This window comes from Euphorbia lathyris, chromosome 4, assembly GCF_963576675.1.
Source record: "Euphorbia lathyris chromosome 4, ddEupLath1.1, whole genome shotgun sequence".
In the NCBI taxonomy this organism is placed as follows: domain Eukaryota; kingdom Viridiplantae; phylum Streptophyta; class Magnoliopsida; order Malpighiales; family Euphorbiaceae; genus Euphorbia; species Euphorbia lathyris.
In genome coordinates this window covers 38,276,973-38,300,882 of record NC_088913.1, presented here as the reverse complement: position 1 = coordinate 38,300,882, position 23,910 = coordinate 38,276,973, and positions in this window count along the sequence as shown.

Here is a 23,910-nt window from a genome sequence, read left to right as displayed (position 1 = left end):
TATTTGGGTTATGTTATTGTTTATTATATGAAACTATTTTGGATAAATGTTATTTTCTTATCTAATGAGATTTATTTACTATTTCCACCTCTTTAAAGTATAAATGTATTATATCTAGTATTTTCATATATGTATTATATAGTTTCTTTTTATTAACTTTTATTTTCATATTCTCTTTTTGATTTGAATGTATATATATATGCTTAAATTATTTTCTTTATTCTTTTGGACCATTTATGGGTCCATGTTTCAAATGGGCTTTATTTGGGAGTGAATCTTGGCTTAAATGGGTTTATTATTGTAATTATAATAGGTAAAGAGTCCATTAAATAAAAGGAGAAAATAAATCACAAAAAGAGAGTTTTCAATTTAATTATTTAAACTAATGAATTTTTAGAGGTTCCTAATGTAAATAAATATAGTTGTTTTGTTAATATTTCAAATCGTTTTCAAAACACCACGTTTTAAAACCTTAATCCGTTCCAAAGGCGGATTAAGTGAACCTTGTAATTAAAATCATTTTCATTGTGAATAATCGAATATTTTGAACCATTTTCTCAAAAGAATTTGTACAAAATAAAATGGACTTGTATGTTTAACCACGTTTTCTTACTAAAGGTTTTTATCTCAAACGTTTTCAAACGCTTGAGTCGTTCCAACGGCGATTCGAGTAAACTTCACCAATCGGGGTTTTAAAACGCACCTAAATCGTTCCAACGGCGATTAAGGTGCGAACCATGTAAATAAACTTGTTTTGGGGAAATAAGTTGGTATAGAGTAAACACACAACCTGACATTTAAATAAAGTCGTAAACCACTTCTTTCTTCCCCCTTCTCTGTGTATGTATAATATAAATGGGTGATTCTTTACTAATATGGCTTTCCAATAATATATGCTCAAAACGGTTTCTAAAAAGAGAAAGAAAAGGTTTCAAATGAATTTTAAACTTAAAGAAGTATACGATTAGTCCGTTATCGCCTAACATGCTGAGTAGGAGGCCGTTGGTTCATAACCGGGCGATGTCGGGGTGCCTAGTAGCCTTTCTCCGGAAAGGAGCTAGCCTTCTCGGCTCATACCTAAGTTTCCCGAACCCACACCGGTCTCCCGCAAGGGATCGGTGTTCATTTTCCCATTCGTGGGTGGCGACTCTTCCATATCTCCGAGCTCCGGTCCTGCCGAGCAGCTTGATTCCACGATTGGTTGCTTTCGGCACCAATCACCGCTTACGTCGCCATGAGGTGTCCACCCCCCGGTCCGCCCGGGAGATTAGGCCGCGGCACCTCGTCTAACAAGAGTGTCCCTCCGCGACTATGATGAGTTGATAGGTTGGGCTTTGTATGGATCGGCGGATCCCTTTTACTTGAATCCGAATGTTCCTCACGTCATGGATTTAATGGTCGTGGACATTTGGGAGAGTTCTTCGGACGAGGAAGATGTCAATCAGAGGATTCCTATTAACATTTGGGACGAATCGGATGATGAGCCGGAAATCACGGTAATGATGAGATCAGGTCGTGTGGCCGAGGGAAAGGCACCTATGATAGAAACTGAGATTGGAGAAGGGTCGGCTCCTAAGCCCTATGACCAAGTTCTTGAGCAGTTGAAGAAGACACAAGCTAAGTCCACAGTCTGGGAAGTCTTATGCCATTCTAAGTACCATCGTGAGAACCTGATGAAAGAGTTGCAGAATCTGGTTATTTCCACCGATACTGAGCCGGCAGCGCTAGTGGGAGCGATTATGGCCCGAAAGAAGGCTGAAATCACATTTACTGACGAGGATCTCCCAGAAGAGGGGAAGGCTCACAATAAGCCTTTGTACATCCGGGCGGAAATCAACAGAAAGAAGACTAGCTGTGTGATGGTCGATGATGGATCGGCCATTAATGTTTGCCCGTTGAAACTCTTGTCGAAGTTGGGAGTGGAGAGAGGAAATTTGACAGCTTCTGAAACTATGATTAGAGCATATGACGATAGCCGTAGGCACATTGAAGGAGTCTTCAAGGCCAAGTTGAAAGTGGGGCCGCATGAAGAAGAAACTGAGTTCACGGTGCTGGATATCCCGGTAACCTTTGCTGTATTATTGGGACGCCCATGGTTCCATAAGTTGGGAGGTGTGCCCTCCATGCTCCACCAAATGATTAAATTCCCCTTCGGGGAGGAGATAGTGACAATCAGAGCTGAGAAATTGAGCTCGGTGGTAGCATTGGGGATTGAGCCTCAACTTTTCTCCGGGTTCCAAGTTTCCCGGGATTTACGAGTCAAGCATGACCACCGATGTGGTGAAGATGATGAAGGGAGGTTTCATCCCAGGAATGGGCTTAGGAGCACACCATCAGGGGTTGCCAGAATTTCTGGATTTCAAGAGTCAGAAAACCCGAAGGGGTTTAGGATATGAACAGGGAGGTCCGTCCAACGCAAGTGGTGAAGGAAAGGTGGGCCTAAGGAAGTATTTTGTGAACGAGGGGCACAGAAAGGTTTATTCGGGGACTCCCGAGTCATGGACTAGCACCGAAGGAAAGATTCTGCCAGGTTTTGAGATCTTCAATGATGTTGCCGACTGGGGCAAAGGAAAGGCGAGCTGCTTTGTCGAGGAGATTATGGTGCTAGACTTGAATGCCGAGGAGCAAGTCATCACTATTGAAGCAACTGCGGGAGCGGTGGACGAGCCTAGTACCTCCAAAGTTCATGAGAAACCCGAGGACCTCGATGATGAAAATTGTATTACTGCTTTGTTTGAATCAGACGATGTAATCGCCAATACTATCAATGAAATGAATTCTGATTTTGCTTACTTGCTTGATGTTGATCGTGATCATTCCATGCATTCTCATTCATATAACATGCCTACATTTGAAATCAATACAATAGAAATGTCAACTTTCAATCTTGGCACGGATGAAAATCCTAAACTTATACAAATTGCTCAAGAATTAACTATTGAAGAGATGAAAGAATTCGAGAGAATAATTAAAAAATACGAAATAGTGTTTGCTTGGACATACGAAGACATGCCTGGAATTGATCAATCAATTGTAACTCACCGTATTCCAACATATCCCGAGGCGAGGCCCGTAAAGCAGAAGCTCCGACGCATGAGACCGGAATGGGCAGATAAGATCAGAGAGGAAGTGAAGAAGCAGTTAGAAGCAGGGTTCATCGAAGTAATCGACTATCCCCCTTGGGTCGCAAATGTGGTGCCCATCGCAAAGAAGGACGGCAAAGTAAGAATGTGCGTCGATTATAGAGATCTTAACAAGGCATGCCCCAAGGATGAATTCGCATTGCCTCATATTGATGTATTGATCGACAGTGCAGCATCAAGTGTTTTACACACGAATGTGGACGGTTTCATGGGCTACATGCAAGTTCAGATGGCCGAAAAACACAAAGCAAAAACCTCGTTCACAACTGAGTGGGGAACATACTGCTACAGGGTAATGCCGTTTGGTTTGAAGAATGCCGGGGCAACTTACCAGCGAATGGCTACAGCACTGTTCCATGATATGATACACAAGGAGGTAGAAGTCTACGTGGATGATATGATGGTCAAATCAGAGACAAGAGAAGGGCATTTTGTCGCGCTCGAGAAGTTTTTGGCCCGAATTGCAGAATTCAAGCTAAGGTTAAACCCGAAGAAGTGCTTTTTCGGCGTTTCGTCGGGGAAAATCTTAGGCTATGTAATCGGAAATAAGGGAATCGAGGTGGATCCTGATAAAGTGAAGGCTATACAGGAGATGCCGGCGCCGAAGAATGAGAAGGAAGTGAGAGGGTTTCTGGGGCAGGTTCAGTATATCAGTCGGTTCATAGCGAGACTCACCGCAATCTGCGAGCCAATCTTTAAGTTATTAAGGAAAGACCAACCCACTATTTGGAATGATAAGTGTCAGCAAGCTTTGGAGAGTGTCCGGAACTATTTGTCTAATCCGCTGGTGCTGAGACCGCCTAAACTGGGAAAGCCGCTTCTCCTCTATGTAGCAATTGAGGAGCGATCTATTGGGGCAATGTTGGCTCAAGAGGGAGACACCGGTGTGGAGCACGCGGTGTATTATTTGAGTAAGAAATTCCTGGAGTACGAGCTCAAGTACAACATGATCGAAAAGACATGTGTGGCAGTAGTATGGTTGACAAAGAAACTGCGGTACTATTTCCAATCGTATAAAGTGATCATTATTTCTCGGATGGACCCCGTGAAGTATCTGTACCGAACTCCGTCTTTGACAGAGAAACTAGCCCGATGGTTACTACTTTTATCCGAGTTTGACATTGAATATGTAACGAAGAAGGTTATCAAATGGAGGGCCATGGCAGAGTTTCTGGCCAACCAACCTCTGAATGCAGAAGAGGAAGAGATAAATTATGATTTCCCCGATGAGCACTTAAACGCAATTGAAGTTATACCATGGAAAATGTTCTTCGACGGAGCAGTTAATTCGAATGGAGCCGGAGTTGGAGTACTACTTATTTCACCAGAAGGAGAAAGGATCCCGATGGCCAAGAAGTTATCCTTCCCTCTCACCAATAATATGGCCGAGTATGAAGCGTGTATTTATGGTTTAGAGTCATTAGCGGCACTGGGAGCGTCATATGTCGAAATTTGGGGTGAATCAAAGTTAATCATCGAACAGGCACAAGGAAACTGGGAGGTAAGAGAAGAAAGACTACGTCCGTACCTCGATCAGCTAGAAGGGTTGGCACAAAGATTCAAAGAATGCCGTTTCTATCATATTCCTCGAGCAAAGAACCAGGCGGCGGATGCCTTGGCCACTTTGGTGTCAGTTTGGGACAATCCCCGGAACCTTGCTTCGAAACCGTTGGTATTGAGAAGATCTCACAAACCATGCTACGAGGACGTAATGCTATTAGGGACAGATGAAAAACCGTGGTATTTCGATATCGTGAACTTCATGAAAGATGGAACATATCCGGCAGAGTCAGAACCGAGGGATCAAGCTGTGATTAGAAGGTTAGCCCGGCAGTTCGTCATCCACAACGATTTGCTTTACAAAAGGCACATTGACGGATTACAATTAAGATGCTTGGATGCGGGAGAAGCCCGCGAGGCAATGGAATCAGTACATTCAGGAATTTGTGGAGCCCATATGGGGGGAGCAGTACTAGCTAAGAAAATTATTAGGCAAGGCTTCTATTGGCTCACCATGGAAAAAGATTGTAACGAGTATGCAAAGAAATGCCATGATTGTCAAATCCACGGCGATTGCAGTCATCTTCCGGCCATGGAACTACATGTGCTAGCACCTATTTGGCCATTCGCTGCTTGGGGCATTGACATCATCGGCGAAATAAGGCCTAACGCTTCAAATGGACATAAGTTTATTGCTTCGCCATCGATTATTTCACCAAGTGGGTAGAAGCAGAGTCGTTTAGCAAACTGGGATCCAAGCAGATGAGAAAGTTCATTGAAAAACACTTGATCACCAGGTTTGGAGTGCCTCATCACATGATTACGGATAACGGGGTCCAGTTTCAGGGGGAAGTAAGGAATCTTTTCCGAGAATATGGCATTGAACATCACATGTCTTCTCCGTACCGTCCACAGGCTAATGGAGCAGTAAAAGCAGCTAATAAGAACCTTAAGAGGATTCTCGTAAAAACGGTGGAATCGCATCGGAATTGGCATGAGCACCTCCCACTCATGTTGTGGGCTTATCGCACGACAATTAGAACCCCAACTAGGGCAACGCCATTCTCTTTGGTGTATGGAACAGAAGCAGTCTTGCCGATTGAGATCGAAAAGCGATCATTGAGAATCGCAGTGGAGGTAGAAATTCCCGAGGCGGAATGGGTGAAGAGGCGATGTGAGCAGTTGGCTCTAGTTGACGAAAAAAGGATAGAAGCGCTTTACCATGTACAGTTATACCAGAGAAGAATGGCTCGGGCTTTCAATAAAAAAAGTCAAGACCAGCCCTATCAAAGAAGGAGATTTAGTGATGAAACAGATCCGTGTGACGCACACCGACCCAAGGGGGAAGTTTAGGCCTAACTGGGAAGGGCCATTCGTCGTGAAGAAGATACTAAGCAAAGGAGCGGTGAAGTTAACTACAATGGACGGCATGGAATTCTCCGAACCTACCAACCTGGATAGGCTTAAGAAATACTTTTCGTAAAAAAAAAAAGAAAAAGAAAGAAAAATTCCCGATAGGTTGAAAACCCGCAAAGGACGACCTATGCAACAATAAGGGAAATCCCAATGGGTGAAAACCCGAAAGGGCACTCATTTAAAAATTCCGGGATAGTAAAAGGAGAGGAGAAAAATCGCCGGGATCCGAAAACCGAAAGGCGGGTCCTGGTAACAATAGTTATGACTTGAGCAATTACAAAAACAATGTATAAGAGACTAAGTATTTCTGTTGTTTGTAAATAAATAAAGGCATGAATATATTTGACGAGAATGATTGGAATCATCATAATCTACTGAATGCATGGTAATATGATTCACGAGTTATACATTTCCTATCCTACTTTTCACAAAAAGCCTACCTACTATCCACCCCACTCCCTATACATCAGCTATACAGAGGGAAAACTCCAATAAAAGCTACAAAGCAATAATGAAAGCTACAAAGCAATACATAACGAGCCTAATACGGAGGGAAATCCCAATAGTCCTCAAAATCTCTCAAGTGTGATGCCCGCTCCGCAGATAGTGCCTCCTCGGCAGCTCGCGCTCGCTCATCTGCAACTCGTGCTCTCTCATCGGCGACCCGTGCTCTCTCCTCGGTAGCGAGGCGTCCGATCGACTCATCGCGCGCCCTCTCCTCGACGGCAAGGCGACCCTCAGTCTCCCGTCGTATCATCCCTGACCAGTGGTCATTTCTCTCCTGATACACCTGACCGACCCGGGCGTCGGCCTCCCGCACCAACTCGCTTTGCCTCCGCTCGTGGGCATGCAGATCGCTCTAAAGCAAAAGAAAGGAAAAACAGATAAAAATAAGAAGCAGCGTAGGCAAGAACATAAATCATACATACATGCATACATTCCACTACACTAAAGTAAAGTAATGATACATACCAGGTGATCGGTGCAGCGCAAGCTGAGGCGGTCTCGGAGATAACCAGACAGCCCCACGTAATCCGTGCAGGTCTCCCTCGTAGTCAGAGAAGCATCTGAGGGATCAAAAGGGACCCTCGAGGTGAAGATAGGAGGAGCTGTCTCAAATCCCGCATAAGCTGCCCCGGACTCGTCATAACAAATCGTGGCAAAATCTCGCCCGTAGTCTGGTAGGGGCACACCTAGGGATGAGCTCTCTGGTCGGGCAGCGCTGGAGGACTCGCCGACATAGTAAGGCTGCTCGCACATGGGTGTCTGAGCTCGAGTGCCGTCAAAGAAATCAGATAAATGGGCACTCCTCCAGGATCCCTCCTGCAAAAAAAAAAAAAACACGCAATAAATACCGCTAACCATCTCATGAATAAAGGGTAAAAAAAGCGGAACCACTCACCGGGACCTCTTCCTGACCAAAGACTGCCGCAACAGCCTCCCTCGAAAATACATCTGCCAAAATAGAAAAGTAGGGGCAACTGTAGACACCGAGTCGGAGGACCTGTGACGAAAACCTGAAAACAAGAATGTTAAAGCGATTGATTCCGGAAGTTTCGAAAAAATAAAATAAATAGTTACAGTGGGTCGCTGCTGTGATGTGCGTAGTGCGAGTGCTTAGCGGCGGCCGACGCGTGTTCGACGACAGTCGGACACCCGCTCGACGACGCAAAGTGCGCGCTCGACGCTCGGCGGTCACAACGCGTGGACGCCCTACGGCGCAGAACGCGAGCCCGACGGTGAGCGCCCGACGGCGCGGAACGCGAGCTCGACGGCCGCGGGCATGCACGCCCGACGGTGCGAGACGCGCCCCAGCGGCCGTTGGGCGAGTGCCCAACCGCGTCGGGCGGACGCCCAACGACAGTTGGGCGCGCGCGCCCAACCTCGCGTTGGGCGCTCGCCCAACGCTGTTGGGCGCTCGCCCAACGCTGTTGGGCGACCGCCCAACAATGTTGGGCGGTAGCCCAACGTGAGGTTGGGCGGCCGCCCAACAATGTTGGGCGGTAGCCCAACGCAAGGTTGGGCGGCCGCCGAACCCTTTGGGCGACGCCCGATTTTACTCGGGCGTCGCCCATTGGTCCGGGGACCCGTATGCCTATAAAAGGCACGGATCCCCATGCATTTGGGGAGAGGAGAATTTTGGAGCCTTTCTCACTCTAAACATTTTTAGAGAGAGAAAGTGATTTTTTTTGAGAAAAATATTTTTTTTCTCAAAAATTCCGAATTTCCCAAAGTTAAATTTTTACTAAAAAACACAAAAAAAACCGGAAAATTACGACTCGTGGAATCAATCAGCTTCGACTGTCAGATACCGAACTTGAGGTATTATCCGAGGACTAGACTCGTTTTATTTTATTTAATTTATTTCTTTTCCTTTATTTATTTATTTTTATGTTATAATTTTATTTATTTTGTCATTTATTTATTTATCACGTTTTATTTAATTTTTCGTATTTATTTAATTCCCGTCTTGTGTTGAATAAAATTCGGTTTTGCTTTAAAATAAAAAACCTCGTTTTGATATCCCAATACGAACCGTGATCCGATAAAAAGGTAGTTCGGGTGTTAGAAACGTTGTAATTATAAGTTTTAATTTAAAAGAATTTCCGAATAATGTTTTAAAATAAAAACGTTGTTTTAGGAATTTCCGTTATTGACTATGATCCATTTTTGGTAGTTCGGAAATCCAAAACGATTGAATTAGACTTAATTTAAAGCTTTTGAATAAATCTGGAAACAATTGGAGTGCTGCTGTAATTTTCCGTTTCTGTCACTAATTGCTGTTTATCGACGGATTTTTCGTCGGTAAATCTTCCAAAACGTAAAAAATGCCATTTCAGTCCATTTTTCTTAACTTTTAAGCTTTTAATCCTTAATATATATATGTATGGTTATGTAATATATATTTTCAAACCATTTTAGATCTTTAGTGTATATAATTATTTAGGATGTTTGTATATCATTTTTTATTCAATTTTTTAAGCATAGGTATATGTATATATATTCTCCTTTTTTTTTATTCATTTGAGTTATATTAGATTCTATTTTAAAAGGTTATTTATTTGAGCATTTTGGGAACTAATTAGTAAGTATTAGTATATGGATATATGTTATTTTTGGTATTTAAAACTATATTAGTTATGTATATATATAGTTTTGGGATATCTGGGTTATGTTATTGTTTATTATATGAAACTATTTTGGATAAATGTTATTTTCTTATCTAATGAGATTTATTTACTATTTCCACCTCTTTAAAGTATAAATGTATTATATCTAGTATTTTCATATATGTATTATATAGTTTCTTTTTATTAACTTTTATTTTCATATTCTCTTTTTGATTTGAATGTATATATATATGCTTAAATTATTTTCTTTATTCTTTTGGACCATTTATGGGTCCATGTTTCAAATGGGCTTTATTTGGGAGTGAATCTTGGTTTAAATGGGTTTATTATTGTAATTATAATAGGTAAAGAGTCCATTAAATAAAAGGAGAAAATAAATCACAAAAAGAGAGTTTTCAATTTAATTATTTAAACTAATGAATTTTTAGAGGTTCCTAATGTAAATAAATATAGTTGTTTTGTTAATATTTCAAATCGTTTTCAAAACACCACGTTTTAAAACCTTAATCCGTTCCAAAGGCGGATTAAATGAACCTTGTAATTAAAATCATTTTCATTGTGAATAATCGAATATTTTGAACCATTTTCTCAAAAGAATTTGTACAAAATAAAATGGACTTGTATGTTTAACCACGTTTTCTTACTAAAGGTTTTTATCTCAAACGTTTTCAAACACTTGAGTCGTCCCAACGGCGATTCGAGTAAACTTCACCAATCGGGGTTTTAAAACGCACCTAAATCGTTCCAACGACGATTAAGGTGCGAACCACGTAAATAAACTCGTTTTGGGGGGAAATAAGTTAGCATAGAATAAACACACAGCATGACATTTAAATAAAGTTGTAAATAAATCACTTCTTTCTTCCCCCTTCTCTGTGTATGTATAATATAAATGGGTGATTCTTTACTAATGTGGCTTTTCAATAATATATGCTCAAAACGGTTTCCAAAAAGAGAAAGAAAAGGTTTCAAATGAATTTTAAACTTAAAGAAGTATACGATTAGTCCGTTATCGCCTAACATGCTGAGTAGGAGGCCGGTGGTTCATAACCGGGCGATGTCGGGGTGCCTAGTAGCCTTTCTCCGAAAAGGAGCTAGCCTTCTCGGCTCGTACCTAAGTTTCCCGAACCCACACCGGTCTCCCGCAAGGGATCGGTGTTCATTTTCCCATTCGTGGGTGGCGACTCTTCCATATCTCCGAGCTCCGGTCCTGCCGCGCAGCTTGATTCCACGATTGGTTGCTTTCGGTGCCAATCACCGCTTACGTCGTCATGAGGTGTCCACCCCCCGGTCCGCCCGGGAGATTAGGACGCGGCACCTCGTCTAACAGCGGTGCCATTTTTTATTATTATTATTATTATTTTTCAGCCCCGTTCGGGAAAAAAAAAATCTCGAACAGTTTGCTTATCGCGGCCGAGCAGCGGGCTGGGCGGCAGTGCCTAGCGGCGGGCTGGGCGCCAGCGCCCAGCTCGCGGCGAGCTGGGCCTCTTGGGCCAAAAAAAAAATATTTTTTTTAAATTTTATTTTAAACCTGAAAACTTAAAAAATAATAAAATAAAAAAATAAAAAATAAAAATAAAATAAAATAAAATAAAATAAAAGAAAACTAAACAACTAAAAAAAGTATTTATTTATTTATTATTTTTTTTTAAACGAACACTTTAAAAAAACGTAAAAGAAAACTAAAAAGACTAAACTAAAAGATCAATGTATAATCTAAATAAAACAAACCTGAAAAGTTTTATTAAAACTTGGATTGCCTCCCAAGAAGCGCTACGTTATAGTCGGTGAGCTCGACATAGAATTCCCGCCTAGGTGTATGCTTCTACTCGGGTTAGGAATTCAAATTCCTGAATAAATAATCCGTACCTGCAAAACGGATTATCAGTTTCAAAGATTTTTATTGAAAACAAATGATCAAATTTAAATAAATTATGAAAAAGTTTAGTTTGCTCCCTTTTTGATTCTCTAGGTAGATCAAAGAGAATGAAAGTTTCTGGACTTGGAGCAAAACTGAACTCTTCTATCTTTGGATTCTTCTCTAGAGGCTCAATTTCAACCGATTCCTCAATTAATATTGAAACTTTTGGTTTCTCATAATTAGGGATCAGTTCTTCATTGTTAATGGGAGGAGATATTACCTTATCAACCTGACCTACCAAATTGGGTTCTTTATTTGATTCGTCCGCGGTTGAATCAACTAGGATCCCTTTTTGTATGCATAAATTTTTAATTGAGGCATACAAATCGTCAGTTTGATCTTCGTGAGTAGATAGAAAGTTAAGCAAATGCGTAATAGACTCCTTATTTCCATTGTTTCTAGCCATTTTCTCAAAAAAGAAGAATCATTAGAAATAACAATAAAAATTAAAAACAAATATTCACAAAAAGAAAAGTATAAAGGATTATATATAAACAAGTATAAACGATTATAAACAAAGGATAATAACAAGGAATGCCTAAACTAACAAATCGACCTTTGGTTCGATATTGCAGAAGAAATAAATCCCCGGCAACGGCGCCAAAAACTTGACGCGCCCTCACCTAAGTTAGAGATGAGAACTCACTAAGGGATAAGTGTATTCCGTCGTTATCAAGTAATAAATTTCTGGTTTAAGTCCAGGTTATCGTCCACAGGATTTATTTCTGCAAGTACCGAGCTACTCGATCTCGGATGTTATCTAGGCTTAGGGGGTTTTGAGTTGGTTTGTTTGAATTAATCTACTCCTAGGTTGAATTATACTAATCCTAGCTAAGTTATCTAATTCTAACTAAGTTATTCTACGCCTAACTAAGTTACTCTACCCCTAATTGAGTTAAACTACTCCTAAGTGATCTTTTACCAATGCAATTAACCGAAGGAACATGAAGGGATACGATGATAATGAAAATAGAATGTTTAAACAATTGATTTGAAACCTGTTAACTTGAGGAAAAATCCTTGATCGGAGCACTTCCCTGTGAGGTGCCGTTGGGATCGGCCGGGGACACTCCGATGCCAAAGTCAGTAAGATGGATCAAGGAAACCAACAGAATTGACAAGAATGGTGAGAATGTGCGTGTACCTTGATAACCTAGGGGATCAGGCTATATATAGCTGGGAAGTTGTAACCTTCAGGTAACTAGAAAGTCTCCATTAATGCCTCATTAATGGCGGTTACAGGTTATTCTGAACCTGGCGGATTAGCTAATTAATAACTCATTAATGATCTTTTATGGCCGAGTCGGCGGCCAGCCGTTATAGAGGCGAATGGAGAGATTCGCCTTATAGGTCCGCCAGCGGATCTCTCTGAGTTGATCTGGGGAGATCCGCCAACCAGCTTCCTTTTGGAGACCACTACGCGGCGTACTTTGAGGTGAATATCCCTTTTGGTCCTCAGGATAATATCTCAATGTTATCAGAAGCCCCCCCAAAATGTCCTTAAAGTCCTTTAGGGCTTTTGAACTTCTGCGCGCCGTCATAAACACTTGCATTAATGAGCACATTGTTCAATGCCATTGGATGATTGACACGTGTAGTGGACACACTATCCCAGGAAGAAGAAAACTTCTTTCTTCTTCTTACGCTTTCTCTTTCTTCCTCATTTCCCCATTTTTCTCCTGCGCTCGAAGCTTTTCTGGGATTTCTTCTGGGTTTTGCACCAAGCTTCCGATTTCTCATGTAAGTTTATTTTCTTTTCGCTTTAACTTTTCCTGGATGTTTAGAAGTTCATCTTCATCTTCTAGATCAACTTCAGAACTTTTTAATTCCTCTCCTCCTCCTGAAATTGAAGTAGATTTTAGCTGGACTACCTCGTCGTCGGAGAACTCCCATTCTTCCGAGGACACGGTTAATTCCGATTTAGCTGAGTTTGATAACTCGGCGCGTAATCATTACCAGACTCGTTCCACTAGGAATCCCTCTCTTTTTACTTCTATCTTCGGTGCTGCTCCGGCCGGTGACCCTAGGTGGTTCCGGGGATCAATAGCCTCTTCTTCGATTCCTCCCAAGAAAAAGAATCCCCGAGCGGAGTCCACTCCGTCTCGCATGAATGCCGCGGATCTAGTGAATCTGGCAGATCGCTTTCCCTGGATCAAAAATTATGAGACCCAGCTCGCCGCATCTCATCAACGTCCTTCCTGTCCGCCTAGCGGCTTCCTCACAGTGTGTAGTAGTCATGTGGAGAGAGGGTTCCGACTTCCTCTTCCAAAGATGATGGCGGACATCCTCTCTTACTTTGACATCACAGTCAGCCAGCTACATCCTAACTGCTGGTTGGACATTGCTTTAGACTGCTACCTTGCCTCGAATTTAGGAGTTGTATACACGGGCCGTATCTTTAGAGCTTTTCACAAACCCTCAAAAAAGTCCGAATCTTATCTCACGTTCGCCAAGTTCGGAGTTTATTCGCCTTTTAGCGAAAAAATGTCTAATGTTCATTGCTGGGATGAGAAATTCTTCTACGTGAAGATAAAGGATGGCGAACCATTGGGCTTTCCTTCATTCTGGAATCCCAGGCCGCTACATATGGCGGGTGACATGCGAATTTTAACGAACAGTGACGAGGAGGTGGCAGAGCTCATGAAGCAAATTAAGGCGGATGCATGGACTTATGCAGATGCCTTAGCTTTCATGATGAGTGATATCCCATTGATTCGCCGGGAAGGGGATCAATTTGTTTACTCAAAGATTGTGCAATTTGACTAAGGTACCCTTCATTTCTTCGTGAACCTTGATTAATTTAATGTTTTCTTTGGCAGGGGTGTATCTAAGGCCAATCACGCTCTTGCAGAGACACGCATGAAGTTTTTGGAGGCTGAAGCACACAAGAAAGGTCAAGCGGTGAATCCTCAAGCTGATACTGGTAAACGTCCCGCAGAGAAGGTGGTTGAGCCGCAACTAAAGAGGAGGAAGCCCAACACCACTGGGGGCCTTAAGCTTATGGCGGACGCCATGAGGTTCACCAAACCTGCTGAGGAGATTGCACAGGTAGTATACCTTTCGATTTCCTTTCGTTCATCAAGTTTTGGACCGGAGTATGACTCTTTCATGTTTGTGTAGACGGCGAAGCCTGATATTGGTGGATACTGGTCCGCCAAATTGGGAGCCCAAGGTTCTTTCGAGAACGAATCCATCCTAAATGATCTGGATGAGGCCTTGGGTCAGGTGGGCGAAGTGCAGAGGAACTATGACCAGATTCCTGGTTCAATTCATGCTCAAAAGGGGAAGACGGAGCTCCTTTCGGTGAGTTTCTTTTAGAAAAGATGCAGAAAGTATTAGTTCTTTAGTCCTTTTGCTTTTTGATTGAATCGTTTGTTTTTGACAGTTGTATGCTCGCCTTCGCACCATGGAAAATGAGCTCCTTCAGAATGTGGCGGATAAGGCAACTATTGAGAGGTTGAAGAAAGAGATAGTGGAAGCCAATTCCACTATTGCTTCTATTAATGCAGGTCTTGCTTCTGCGAATGCAAACCTTGCTTCTGCCACAGCCGCCTTAGTTCTCAGGGATGAGGAGATTAAGAGTTTAAAGGCAAAGATTGCATCTGATGCTAAGAGCCACGAAGACGCCCTTGGAGAAGCTGAATACACGGCGGGTGTGCAAGCTTTTTATTACGGCGAGATGCTTATGGCGTACTTCTCCTTGGCGCATCCTGAGATTAACTTCACAGATCCGCAATTCGCCGTCCCTGAACCAGAAGATGTGGTGAAGTTCAATAAAATGCCAGACGCTAAGGAGTACCTCCGTGATTACGTTCGGAGATGGATGAAGGGACCTATGGAGGAAACCAAACCCTCTACTACGGTCTTGGTGGATGAGCTTGATGAAGTGCCCCTTAAGGCGGATGTAGAACCAATTCCTGATCAGGCTCTTCCACTTGGTCCCACATCTTTGGTGAATAAGGAGGTATCTCCTGATGGCGTATCTGCGAATGTGGAGAAGGAGGATCCCCAAGCAAGCACCGTGGGCGAAGAAAGCGCAAAGGAGGATGCTCCTATTGTTGTTTAGCTTGCTTTTATTTGGGATATTGTAAAAACTTTTCTAAGTACAATTTGTTTTGATCCTTTATGGAAACTATGTTATTTTACCTTTACGTTTGTGTAAGGAAATATATAGACATCTAGGATTTGGAGTAGGTGGCCAGCCATACTCCACTATATGAACCTTTGTGAAGGTTTGGAAGCTGTTCTATTCCTTCTAGAGGAAGTAAAGCTGCCCAGGGGATCGATTTGCTACCTATCTTTGAGGTGAAATGATCCGCCCGTAGGACTTGTGAATTCCTTTCTGGGAAGGATAAGAGAGTGTAAAGACCTTGCGTCCAAGGATCGTTTTAACTCTATTGGAGATTGGGATCCGCCTAGAGGCGGATCCGCCCATAAGATTGATCCTCTTATGTTTTTAAGGGCATCGAGGACGTATCTCTAAGATAGCGATACATTGCAAATGTGGAGAGCGTTGGATGCCCCCCCTCTTTTTAAGACTGGAATATTGATATTGCTGCAGTAAACAATAAAAAGAACATAGATAATAGAACAAATGATGTTTATTAATGGGAGAAATGCCTTATTACAGCAAGTAGGCTTATAAGTGAGCCTCGTTAAAACCTTTAATAAGAAAAACCACATGCGAAAAAGCTTATTAAAGGAAAAAGAGTACTCAAGACCGTGTATACACTTCATTTTCTGGCAAAGTATTTGCGGAGATTTTGGAGGTTCCACGTGCGTGGTAGTGTATTGCCCTCCATGTCTTGTATTTTAAACGTGGCTGGTCCAATCTTGTCCACTATCTGATATGGACCCGTCCAGTTAAGTCCTAGCTTGCCCTTACCTTCTCGAGATTGGACTTTATCAGCTTTACGGAGCACAAGATCTCCCACATTTAGATCCACAAGTTTGGCGTTTTTATCATGGTAAGCTGCAATCCGTTGTTTGTATGCTGCCATGCGTACATAGGATTGATCCCTGCGATCTTTAATCTGATCTAGGTGCTCCCTTAGTCGTTTGCCGTTGTCCTCTTCACAATAAAAGGCCACTCGGTCATTGGGGACCTGTATTTCGACTGGAATAACGGCTTCAACGCCATGAGAAAGGGCGAACGGTGTTTCCCCCATAGCCGTCCTTGGGGTGGTACGATAAGCCCATAAAACACTTGTTAGTTGATCCGCCCACTTCTTATCATGCTCTCCCAATCTCTTCTTTATCCCCTTCACGATCGTTCGATTGGTAACTTCGGTCATTCCATTGGATTGGGGATAATAAACGGAGGCGAATCTGTTCAGGATGCCCAACCCCTCACAGAAAGCCTTGAATTCGCCACAGTTGAACTGTGTTCCATTATCGGTGATGATGGTATGTGGAACACCGTATCTTCCTACGATGTTGTCTTTGAAGAATTCCACCATTCGTTCTGTAGTAATGGAGGAAACAGCTTCGGTTTCCACCCATTTGGTGAAATGGTCCACTGCCACTACCACGTACCTTCTTTGCCGACGAGTCGGGGGAAATGGGCCGACAATATCTATTCCCCAAATGGCGAATGGACGTCCTTCTATGATTGGCCTCTGAATGTGTTTGGTAGTATGTGATTCATTCGCATGAATCTGACAATTGTGACAAGATTCTACCAATTTTTGGGCATCCAATTCAGCTGTGGGCCAGTAGAAACCTACTGTAGACACCGAGTCGGAGGACCTGTGATGAAAACCTGAAAACAAGACGGTTGAATCGATTGATTCCGGAAGTTTTGAAAAATATATAAAGAATAATAAGCGAAGGAAAATTAGCGGCACGGCGCGGGTGCTTAGCGGCATCCGGCACGCGGACGACAATGGTCGAACGCCCGCTCGGCGGCGCGGGACGTGCGCTCGGCGTCCGTCGGACGCACCGCAAGTGGCACGCTCTCGACGTCCGAGCAATGCCCGGGTCTGGTGGCACGGGGCGCGCTCTCGTGGGCCGCTGAGCGCACGTGCCCGGTAGCGCGAAGCGCGCGTTCGGCGGCCGCGGGGTGCGCACGCCCGATGGCTCGAGGCACGCCCCGAGGGTCGTCGGGCGGGCGCCCAACCACGTCGGGCGAACGCCCGACAGAGGTTGGGCGCGGGCGCCCAACCTAGCGTTGGGCGATCGCCCAACGATTGTTGGGCGATCGCCCAACAAATGTTGGGCGGCCGCCCAATAAGGTTAGGCGGTAGCCCAACACTAGGTTGGGCGGCCGCCCAACCCCAATGGGCGACGCCCAATTTCTTTTGGGCGTCGCCCATTGGTCCGGGGACCCGTTTGCCTATAAAAGGCACGGATCCCCATGCAAAAGAGGGGGGAGGGAATTTTAGATAGCTTTCTCACTCTAAACATTTTTAGAGAGAGAGAGTGATTTTTTTGAGAAAAATATTTTTTTTCTCAAAAATTCCAAATTTCCTAAAGTTCAATTTTTACTAAATTTTCATTAAAAACGGGAGCTCGCGGTTCGTGGAATCAATCGGCTTCGACTGTCAGATACCGAATTCAAGGTATTATCTGAGGACTAGACTCTTTATTTTATTTAATTTATTCTCTTCTTCTATTTATTTTTTTATGCTATAGTTTTTATTCTTTTAGTTATTTATTTATTTTGTCACATTTTATTTAATTAGCGTATTTATTTAATTTTCATTTCGTGTTGAATAGAATTCGGTTTTGTTTTAAAATAAAAACCTCGTTTTGATATCCCAATACGAACCGTGATCCGATAAAAAGGTAGTCCGGGTATCGAAAACGTTGTAATTACAAGTTTTTAATTTAAAAGAAATTTCCAAATAATGTTTTGAAATAAAAAAACTTCGTTTAGGGACTTCCGTTTTCGACTATGATCCATCTTTGGTAGTTCGGAAATCCAAAACGATTGAATTAGATTTAATTTAAAGCTTTTGAATAAATCTGGAAACATTTAGGAGTGCTGCTGTAATTTACCTATTCTGTCACTAAATGCTGTTTACCGACGGATTTTCCGTCGGTAAATCTGCCAAAACGTAAAAAATGCCATTTCAGTCCCTTTCTCTTAACTTTTAAGCTTTTGATCCTTAATATATATATGTATAATTATGTAATATATGTTTTTCAAATTATTTTGGACCTTTAGCATATATAATTATTTGATAATATTTGTATACCATTTTTTATACTCTTTTACAATATAAATATAAGTATATATATGTATTCCTTTTTATTAATTTGGGTTATGTTTTAAATGTTAGTTATTTGGTATTTTGGAAAATAATCTATATATAATATAAAACAGTAACGATGGAACTGAGGTGTCACTTCCTCCTTTTTAAGTGATAAAAAATTTAATTTATTAAATTTAATTTTATTATATATATTTATCTATAAAAAGATTATTGTATCCGTACTATATCTAAGAGTTCTACAGAATTTAAATTAATCCCTAAAATCTCTCTAATTCTCTACACATCTATATATAATATAAAACAGTAACGATGGAACTGAGGTGTCACTTCCTCCTTTTTTAGTGATAAAAAATTTAATATATTAATTTTAATTTTATTATATATATTTATCTATAAAAATATTATTTTATCCGTACTATATCTAAGAGTTCTACAGAATTTAAATTAATCCCTAAAATCTCTCTAATTCTCTACACATCTATCTATATATAATATAAAACAGTAACGATGGAACTGAGGTGTCACTTCCTCATTTTTTAGTGATAAAAAATTTAATATATTAATTTTAATTTTATTAAGTATATTTATCTATAAAAAGATTATTTTATCCCATATATCTAAGAGTACTACAGAATTTAAATTAATCCCGAAAATCTCTCTAATTCTCTACATATCTATATCTATATATAATATAAAACAGTAACGATGGAACTGAGGTGTCACTTCCTCCTTTTTTACTGATAAAAAATATAATATAATATATAATATATTAATTTTTATTTTATTATTATATTATCTATAAAAATATTATTTAAAGTAAATGTGAAAATCAAATAATAATATTTAATTTATATAACACATTTATGTCATTAATTGTAATTATTAGATTGTATTTTTATTAATATTTATTAATATTTAATTTAAATAAACGCACACACCATGAATCATGCATATAAAAATCATGCATACATACTAATGGATACCGTTCGCACAGACGTCATCATTAAGCGGTTGTGGTTTCGCGAGAGTAATCGGCTTGTCAGACAGTTTGACCAGCTACGAGTAGACAGTTCGGAATCAATAGTTGTGGCTTCTGAATCATCTTCGTCTGGGTATACTCAGTCTTCCGTCAGTATGTCTGCGACCGACGAGAAAGTGGCTGAATTGGAGAATTCTGTGAACAATATCAATGATCAGCTGGCCGCGATCTTGGCCCAGCTAGCTGAGTTAGCACTGAAGGACAACAAGAGTGGTAGTAAGCGTGCTGAGAATGAGGTGAACGATGGCCCTCGCTTTGGGAACGAGGAGGATTATCAGGATTATATCCGAAAACAGTTAGAGAAAGAGAAAGCTAAGGAAGAGGAGTGGAAGCAACACATCACACAGGAAGTGCAGGACTTGCGTGGGGGAAGTTCCGGGAGTCAGGACTTTTATAACTTGAAGAATTGTTTATCAATAACAGCTTTGCCTTTGAAATTTTGGCTCCCCGACATGAAAAAGTTCGATGGAACTGGAGATCCCACCGCTCACATGAATCAGTATGTTGCTGTGATGAAGCACACGATCCTGACTGAGGATCAAGTCCTGGGGCTGTTTAACACCTACCTAGAGGGGGCTGCCCTCACATGGTTTCATGCGTTACCAATGGTGACAAAGAGGGATTGGAAAGAATTAGCGAAGTCATTCATCGCTCAGTATAGCTTTAACACCATGCTGGAGGTCACTTTGAAGGAGTTAGAGAGCACTAAGCAGCAGGCTGGGGAATCCTTTTCCGATTTTGTGAAAAGATGGAGGGCTAAGGCCGCAGTGATGAAACAAAAGCCGCTCGAGCAGGATCAGATCCGAATGGTGGTTGGCAACACGTTGCCGTATATCAAGAATGAGTTGCGGTATATGCCGTTTACGGATTTCAATCAGATGTATAGTTGTGCCTTGACTGTCGAAGGTGATGGGGAGCCGAAGAAAGCTTATACGAAGTGGACGAAGTCTGGATATAGTGCCGGAGGGCCTAGCGCGAGTACGGAATCCGCAGCAGTGAAAGTGGTTGATCTTAATGCTATTGAAAAGAGGCGGTTCGCCAAGTTCGATCAGACCTATGCTAAAGTTTTCGAGCGTCTGCAGAAAAAGGGATTGTTGAAAGCCCTTACCCCGTATAACAAAGCTCAACCTACTCCGCAGATTCAGGCTAGAGGGTACTGTGAGTTCCATAGCAGTTATGGGCATATGATTGAGAATTACGAGAGGCTGAAACACGAAATCCAAGATTTGATTGAGGAGAAAAAGATAGCTGATCCTTCGTCAGCAAACCCTTCCGTTAGGTGCAATCCATTGCCTAATCATAGGGTGAGCGTGATCGGAGCTGGTTTGACAGAAACTGTAGTGATGGAATCCTTTGAGGAAGATGTAGAGGAGTTGTTGGACTCCGTCGAAAAAAGCAATGTGGGAAAAGGTCTGTATGTGTCCTTCTTGGGTGAGGAACGAGAGGATGAACCAATGGAAGAAGGGTCAGATGGTGGAGCACCGTATGATGAGGATAGTGCTGAAGAGACCGGAGAAGGGTCGTCTCGGACTATTGTGCCAAATTTGAGTTTGTTTAGTGGAGGAAGAGATCCCGAGGTGCACTTGCGTGAATATATGCACAACATGTTTATTGAATCCTTCGGAGTAGATGAGATTGCTCAGTGGTTTCATCATTCGCTGGTAGGTGAGCCTTTGGAATGGTTCCACTCATTACCCAACTCTTGCAAGCATGATTGGGATCAATTATCAGATTTATTCTTAGAAAAGTACCAAAGAGCCGAGGACAGGGCCGCAGAGCGCTTCGCAATGCAGATTGGACCTATCAAGCATCCGCTACCGAGGGTTAGCAAGTATAATGGCAATAAGGATCCTATGGAACACCTTCATTTTTACTTGTCGGCTATGGCACCCTTGGGTTTTAAATAAGAAGAGATCACTAGCTTGTTTTGTAATTCATTGATGGGTGAACCGTTAATGTGGTACATGTTGTTGCCGATGTATGTTAAGACCGATTGGGCAGCAATGACGAAAAGATTTATCAAGGAGTATACAGTATGGATGCTGGTAGAGCAAACCCCTGACTCCCCGTCTTACCAAACACCTGATGCGGTGTTAGCAATGCCTAGGTATGGTGGATACCAGGATCCTGTGGAGCATGCGAGGATATTTCGCAATCATATGTATGACGCCGGATTTCCGCAGTGTGAGTTGCATGAACATTTTCCGGAAACCTTGATGGGTGAAGCCTTATTGTGGCATCAGGGTCTATCAGAGGAGGAGATGGGTCATTGGATACCGCTCCGAAATGCCTTTGTGGCGAGATATGAAATGTACATTCCATGGACGGGATCCCTGGATGATCTGGACAGGATTAGGCAATTCCCCGAGGAACATTTTGTGGATTATGCTAGAAGGTGGAGGCACCGTTATGAGCAGTGTAATGAGACAATGAGCGATAAGGTGCAGCTTATGTGCATACAACGAGGTGCTATTCCGTTGGCCGCAAGGAGGATGAGTCGGGTGTCCCTCCGTGACTATGATGAGTTGATAGGTTGGGCTTTGTACGGATCGGCGGATCCCTTTTTCCTGAATCCGAGTGTTCCTCACGTCATGGATTTAATGGCCGTGGACATTTGGGAGAGTTCCTCGGACGAGGAGGATGCCAATCGAAGGGTTCCTATTAACATTTGGGACGAATCGGATGATGAGCCGGAAATTGCGGTAATGACGAGATCAGGTCGTGTGGCCGAGGGAAAGGCACCAATGGTAGAGACTGAGATTGGAGAAGGGTCGGCTCCTAAGCCCGATGACCAAGTTCTTGAGCAGTTGAAGAAGACGCAAGCTAAGTCTACGGTCGGGGAAGTTTTATGCCATTCTAAGTACCATCGTGAGAACCTGATGAAGGAGTTGCAGAATTTGGTTATTTCCACCGATACTGAGCCGGCAGCGCTAGTAGGGGCAATTATGGCCCGAAAGAAGACTGAGATCACATTTACTGACGAGGATCTCCCAGAAGAGGGGAAGGCTCATAATAAGCCATTGTATATCCGAGCGGAAATTAACGGGAAGAAGACTAAATGTGTGATGGTCGATGATGGATCGGCCATTAATGTTTGTCCGTTGAAACTCTTGTCGAAGTTGGGAGTGGAGAGAGGAGACCTGACAGCCTCTGAAACTGTGATTAGAGCATATGACGACAGCCGTAGGCACATTGAAGGAGTCTTCAAGGCCAAGTTGAAAGTGGGGCCGCACGAGGAAGAAACTGAGTTCACGGTGTTGGATATCCCAGTAACTTTTGCTATGCTGTTGGGACGCCCTTGGTTCCATAAGTTAGGAGGTGTGCCCTCCACGCTCCACCAAATGATTAAGTTCCCCTTCGGGGAGGAGATAGTAACAATTAGAGCTGAGAAATTGAGCTCGGTGGCAGCACTGGGAATTGAGCCTCAACTTTTCTCCGGATTCTAAGTCTCCGGGATTTACGAGTCGAGCATGACCACCGATGTGGTTAAAATGATGAAGGGGGGTTTCATCCCGGGAATGGGTTTAGGAGCATACCATTAGGGGCTGCCAGAGTTTCCGGACTTTAAGAGTCAGAAAACCCGGAGAGGTTTGGGATATGAGCAGGGGAGTCCGTCCAATACGAGTGCTGAAGGAAAAGTAGGCTTGAGGAAGTATTTTATGAGCGAGGGGCACGGGAAGGCATATTCAGGAACCCCCGAGGCATGGACTAGCACGGAAGGGAAGATTCTGTCGGGGTTCGAAATCTTCAATGATGTTGCCGACTGGGGCAAAGGAAAGGTGAGCTGCTTTGTCGAGGAGATTATGATGCTAGATTTAAATGCCGAGGAGCAGGTCATCACCATCGAAGCGACTGCGGGAGCGGGAGATGAGCCTAGTACCTCCAAGGTTCATGAGGAGCCCGAGAACCCTGATGATGAAAATTGTATTACTGCTTTGTTTGAATCAGATGATGTAATCACCCATGCTATCAATGAAATGAATTCTGATTTTGCTTACTTGCTTGATGTTGATCATAATCATTCCATGCATTCTCATTCATATAACATGCCTACATTTGAAATCAATGCAATAGAAATGTCAACTTTCAATCTTGGTACGGATGAAAATCCTAAACTTATACAAATTGCTCAAGCATTAACTATTGAAGAGAGAAAAGAATTTGAGAGAATAATTAAAAAATACGAAATTGTATTCGCTTGGACATACGAAGACATGCCTGGAATTGATCAATCAATCGTAACCCACTGCATTCCAACTTACCCCGAAGCGAAGCCCGTAAAGCAGAAGCTCCGACGTATGAGACCGGAATGGGCAGATAAGATCAGAGAGGAGGTGAAGAAACAGTTAGAAGCAGGATTCATCGAAGTAATCGACTATCCCCCTTGGGTCTCAAATGTGGTGCCCATCGCAAAGAAGGACGGCAAAGTGAGAATGTGCGTTGATTACAGAGATCTTAACAAGGCATGCCCCAAGGATGAGTTCGCATTGCCTCACATCGACGTATTGATCGACAGTGCAGCGTCAAGTGTATTACACACGAA